Below are 6,000 nucleotides of genomic sequence, written 5' to 3'. Positions count from 1 at the left end.
TCTAGACCTAAAGTGAGTCTCTTGTAGGCGGCATATATACGGGTCTTGTTTTTGTATGCATTCAGCCACTCTAAATCTTTTGGTTCATTTACATTTAAAGTAATTATTGATAAGTTATGTACTTATTGCCATTTTGTTAATTGTTTTTGGTTTGTTTTTGTAATTTTTTTTTTTTTGCGGTACATGGGCCTCTCACTGTTGTGGCCTCTCCCGTTGCGGAGCACAGGCTCCGGACGCACAGGCTCAGCGGCCATGGCTCACGGGCCCAGCCACTTCGCGGCACGTGGGATCCTCCCGGACCGGGGCACGAACCCATGTCCCCTGCATTGGCAGGAGGACTCTCAACCACTGCGGCACCAGGGAAGCCCCTGTAGTTCTTTTTTGTTCCTCCCTTCTTTTACTACCTTCCTTTATGATTTGATGACTACCTTTAGTGTTATGTTTGGATTTCTTGCTCTTTTTTGTGTGTATATCTATTATAGATTTTGGTTTGTAATTACCAGGTTTATATATAGCAATCTATATATTTATGTGATTATTTTAAGTTGGTGATCTCTTAAGTCAAACTCATTTTAACAACCTTGTGTTTTTAACTCACCCTCCATGTTTACTGTTTTTGACATTATATTTTACATCTTTTTGTTTTGTGTTTCCCTTGTTACTGTGAAAGTAGATGATTTTACTAATTTTGTCTTTTAACCTTCCTGCTTGCATTATAACTGGTTAGTCTACTACCATTGCTATATATTTACCTTTACCAGTGAGATTTTTTTCCCTCATAATTTTCATATTTCTAGTTGTGGCCTTTTCTTTTATGCTTAGAGAAGTCCCTTTAACATTTCTTGTAAAGCTGGTTTTGTCATGCTGAACTCTTTTAGCTTTGCCTGTCTGTAAACTATTTTATCTCTCCTTCAAATCTGACTGATAGACATTAGATAGAGTATTCTTGAGTGTAGTTTTTTCTCTTTTATCACTTTAAATATATCATGCCATTCCCTCTGCCCTGCAGAGTTTCTGCTGAAAAATTAGCTAATAGCCTTATGGGAGTTCCCTTTTACGTAACTTGTTACTCTTCCTTGCTGCTTTTAATATCGTCTTTGCCTTTACTTTTTGCCATTTTTATTACAATGTGCTTTGGTGTGGTCCCTTTTGGGTTGATCTTGTTTGGGACTCTCTTTGATTCCTGGACCTCGATGTCTATTTTCTTTCCCAGATTAGGGAAGTTTTCAGCTATTATATCTTCAAATATGTCCTCTTCTCCTTCTGGGACCCCTATAATGCAAATGTTAGTATACTTTATGTCACCCCAGATGCCCTCATTTTTTAAAATTCTTTTTTCTGTTCAGCTTCAGTAATTTCCACTACTCTGTCTTCCAGTTTGCTGATCCATTCCTCTGTATCACCTAATATACTGTTGATTCCTTCTATTGGGACCCCAGGGGTCCTAGGGCTAGTGCAGGCCCACTGGTATGCAGGGTCGGGTCCTGGGACAGCTGGGGGCTCAGGGGATTCTAAGGCAGCTGGCCTGCTGGTGAGTGGGGCTGTGTCCCCATCCAGTTAGCTGCTTGACCTGGGGTGTCCCTGGAATGGAGCCCACTGGCTGGTGGGTGGGATCAGATCTTGTCACTAATAAGGCAGGAAGGATTCCAAAATGGAGCTCACCAGCACCAGAGTACTCATGGTAGGATGAGCTCCCCTAATGGATTCTTCCAGCATCTGTGTCCCCATGGTGAGTCCCAATTGCCTCCTGGCTCTCCAAAATCAGCAGGTGTGTCTGACCCAGGCTCCTTTTAAATTACTGCTTCTGCCCTGAGTCCCAGAGCATATGAGATTTTTTGTGCCCTTTAGTGGAGTCTCTATTTACCTCAGACCTCTGGGTCTTCCAAAATTAAGCTTGCCTTTAAAGCTAAATGTTCTGGGAGCTCATCTTGGTGCATGACCCCTAGGTTGGAGAGCCCAGTGTAGGGCTCAGATGCCTCACTCCTTGGGGAGAACCTCTGCAACTGTAATTATCCTCCCATTTGTGGGTCACCCACCCATGGTATGGGTCTTGACTATACCCCTCCTACCTATCTCATTGTGGTTCCTTCTTTATATCTTTAGTTGTACAAGATCTTTTCTTTTTCTTTTTTTACATCTTTATTGGAGTATAATTGCTTTACAATGGTGTGTTACTTTCTGCTTTATAACAAAGTGAATCAGTTATACATATATATATATGTTCCCATATCTCTTCGCTCTTGAATCTCCCTCCCTCCCACCCTCCCTATCCCACTCCAGCAGGAGGTCACAAAGCACTGAGCTGATCTCCCCGCGCTGTGCGGCTGCTTCCAACTAGCTATCTACCTTACGTTTGTTAGTGTATATATGTCCATGCCTCTCTCTCACTTTGTCAGAACTTACACTTCCCCCTCCCCATATCCACAACTCCATTCACTAGTAGGTCTGTGTCTTTAATTCTGTCTTACCCCTAGGTTCTTCATGAAATTTTTTTCTTAAATTCCATATATATGTGTTAGCATACGGTATTGGTCTTTCTCTTTCTGACTTACTTCACCCTGTATGACAGACTCTAGGTCTATCCACCTCATTACAAATAGCTCAATTTCATTTCTTTTTATGGCTGAGTAATATTCCATTGTATATATGTGCCACATCTTCTTTATCCATTCATCCAATGATGGACACTGAGGTTGTTTCCATCTCTGGGCTATTGTAAACAGAGCTGCAATGAACATTTTGGTACACGACTCTTTTTGAATTATGGTTTTCTCAGGGTATATGCCCAGTAGTGGGATTGCTGGGTCCTATGGTAGTTCTATTAGTAGTTTTTTAAGGAACCTCCTTACTATTCTCCATAGTGGCTGTACCAATTCATATTCCCACCAGCAGTACAAGAGTGTTCCTTTTCTCCACACCCTCTCCAGCATTTATTGTTTCTACATTTTTTGATGATGGCCATTCTTACCGGTGTGAGATGATACCTCACTGTAGTTTTGATTTGCATTTCTCTAATGATTAATGATGTTGAGCATTCTTTCATGTGTTTGTTGGCAGTCTGTATATCTTCTTTGGAGAAATGTCTATTTAGGTCTTCTGCCATTTTTGGATTGGGTTGTTTGTTTTTTGTTATTGAGCTGCATGAGCTGCTTATAAAATTTGGAGATTAATCCTTTGTCAGTTGCTTCACTTGCAAATATTTTCTCCCATTCTGAGGGTTGTCTTTTGGTCTTCTTTATGGTTTCCTTTGCTGTACAAAAGCTTTGAAGTTTCATTAGGTCCCATTTGTTTATTTTTATTTCCATTTCTCTAGGAGCTGGGTGAAAAAGGATCTTGCTGTGATTTATGTCATAGAGTGTTCTGCCTATGTTGTCCTCTAAGAGTTTGATAGTTTCTGGCCTTACATTTAGGTCTTTAATCCATTTTGAGCTTATTTTGTGCATGGTGTTAGGGAGTGATCTAATCTCATACTTTCACATGTACCTGTCCAGTTCTCCCAGCACCACTTATTGAAGAGTCTGTCCTTTCTCCACTGTACATTCCTGCCCCCCTTATCAAAGATAAGGTGACCATATGTGCGTGGGTTTATCTCTGGGTTTTCTATCCTGTTCCATTGATCTATCTTTCTGTTTTTGTGCCACTACCATACTGTCTTGATTACTGAAGCTTTGTAGTATAGTCTGAAGTCAGGGAGCCTGATTCGTCCAGCTCCGTTTTCCATTCTCAATATTGCTTCGGCTATTTGATGTCTTTTGTATTTCCATACAAATTGTGAAAGTTTCTGTTCTAGTTCTGTGAAAAATGCCAGTGGTAGTTTGATAGGGATTGCATTGAATCTGTAGATTGCTTTGGGTAGTAGAGTCATTTTCACAATGTTGATTCTTCCAATCCAACAACATGGTATATCTCTCCATCTATTTGTATCATCTTTAATTTCTTTCATCAGTGTCTTCTAATTTTCTGCATACAGGTCTTTTGTCTCCTTAGGTAGGTTTATTCCTAGATATTTCATTCTTTTTGTTGCAGTGGTAAATGGGAGTGTTTCCTTGATTTCACTTTCAGATTTTTCATCGTAAGTGTGTAGGAATGCCAGAGATTTCTGTGCATTAATTTTGTATCCTGCTACTTTACCAAATTCATTGATTAGCTCTAGTAGTTTTCTGGTAGCATCTTTATGATTCTCTATGTATAGTATCATGTCATCTGCAAACAGTGACAACTGTACTTCTTTTCCGATTTGGATTCCTTTTATTTCCTTTTCTTCTCTGATTGCTGTGGCTAAAACTTCCAAAACTATGTTGAATAAGAGTGGTGAGAGTGGGCAACCTTGTCTTGTTCCTGATCTTAGTGGAAATGCTTTCAGTTGTTCACCATTGAGGATGATGTTGGCTGTGGGTTTGTCATATATGGCCTTTATTATGTTGAGGAAAGTTCCCTCTATGCCTACTTTCTGCAGGGTTATTATCATAAATGGGTGTTGAATTTTGTCAAAAGCTTTCTCTGCATCTATTGAGATGATCATATGGTTTTTCTCCTTCAATTTGTTAATATGGTGTATCACATTGACTGCTTTGCATATATTGAAGAATCCTTGCATCCCTGGAATAAACCCCACTTGATCATGGTGTATGATCCTTTTAATGTGCTGTTGGATTCTGTTTGCTAGTATTTTGTTGAGGTTTTTTGCATCTATGTTCATCAGTGATATTGGCCTGTACTTTTCTTTCTTTGTGACATCCTTGTCTGGTTTTGGTATCAAGGTGATGATGGCCTCGTAGAATGAGTTTGGGAGTGTTCCTCCCTCTGCTTTATTTTGGAAGAGTTTGAGAAAGATAGGTGTTATCTCTTCTCTAAATGTTTGATAGAATTCGCCTGGGTAGTCATTTGGTCCTGGGCTTTTGTTTGTTGGAAGATTTTTAATCACAGTTTCAATTTCAGTGCTTGTGATTGGTCTGTTCATATTTTCTATTTCTTCCTGATTCAGTCTTGGCAGTTTGTGCATTTCTAAGAATTTCTCCATTTCTTCCAGGCAGTCCACTTTATTGGCATAGAGTTGCTTGTAGTAATCTCTCATGATCTCTTTTATTTCTGCAGTGTCAGTTGTTACCTCTCCTTTTTCATTTCTAATTCTATTGATTTGAGTCTTCTCCCTTTTTTTCTTGATGAGTCTGGCTAGTGGTTTATCTATTTTGTTTATCTTCTCAAAGAACCAGCTTTTAGTTTTATTGATCTTTGCTATTGTTTCCTTCATTTTTTTTTCATTTATTTCTGATCTGATTTTTATGATTTCTTTCCTTCTGCTAGCTTTGGTGTTTTTTTGTTCTTCTTTCTCTAATTGCTTGAGGTGCAAGGTTAGGTTGTTTATTCGAGATGTTTCCTGCTTCTTAAGGTGGGCTTGTATTGCTATAAACTTCCCCCTTAGAACTGCTTTTGCTGCATCCCACAGGTTTTGGGTCGTTGTGTCTCCATTGTCATTTGTTTCTAGGTATTTTGTTATTTCCTCTTTGATTTTTTCAATGATCACTTGGTTATTAAGCAGTGTATTGTTTAGCCTCCATGTGTTTGCATTTTTTACATATCTTTTCCTGTAATTGATATCTAGTATCATAGCGTTGTGGTCGGAAAAGATATTTGATACAATTTCAATTTCCTTAAATTTACCAAGGCTTGACTTGTGACCCACGATATGATCCATCCTGGAGAATGTTCCATGAGCACTTGAGAAAAATATGTATTCTGTTGTTTTTGGATGGAATGTCCTATAAATATCAATTATGTCCATCTTGTTTAATTTATTATTTAAAGCTTGTGTTTCCTTATTTATTTTCATTTTGGATGATCTGTCCATTGGTGAATGGTGGGTGTTAAAGTCCCCTACTATGAATGTCTTACTGTCGATTTCTCCTTTTATGGCTGTTAGTATTTGCCTTATATATTGAGGTGCTTTGTTGGGTGCATAAATATTTACAATTGTTATATCTTCTTCTTGGATAGATCCCT

Source organism: Aethalodelphis obliquidens, unplaced genomic scaffold (assembly GCF_003676395.1).
Source record: "Aethalodelphis obliquidens isolate GAN/ISIS:26980383/991018 unplaced genomic scaffold, ASM367639v1 scaffold122, whole genome shotgun sequence".
NCBI lineage: Eukaryota > Metazoa > Chordata > Mammalia > Artiodactyla > Delphinidae > Aethalodelphis > Aethalodelphis obliquidens.
This window is presented reverse-complemented; position numbering follows the sequence as displayed.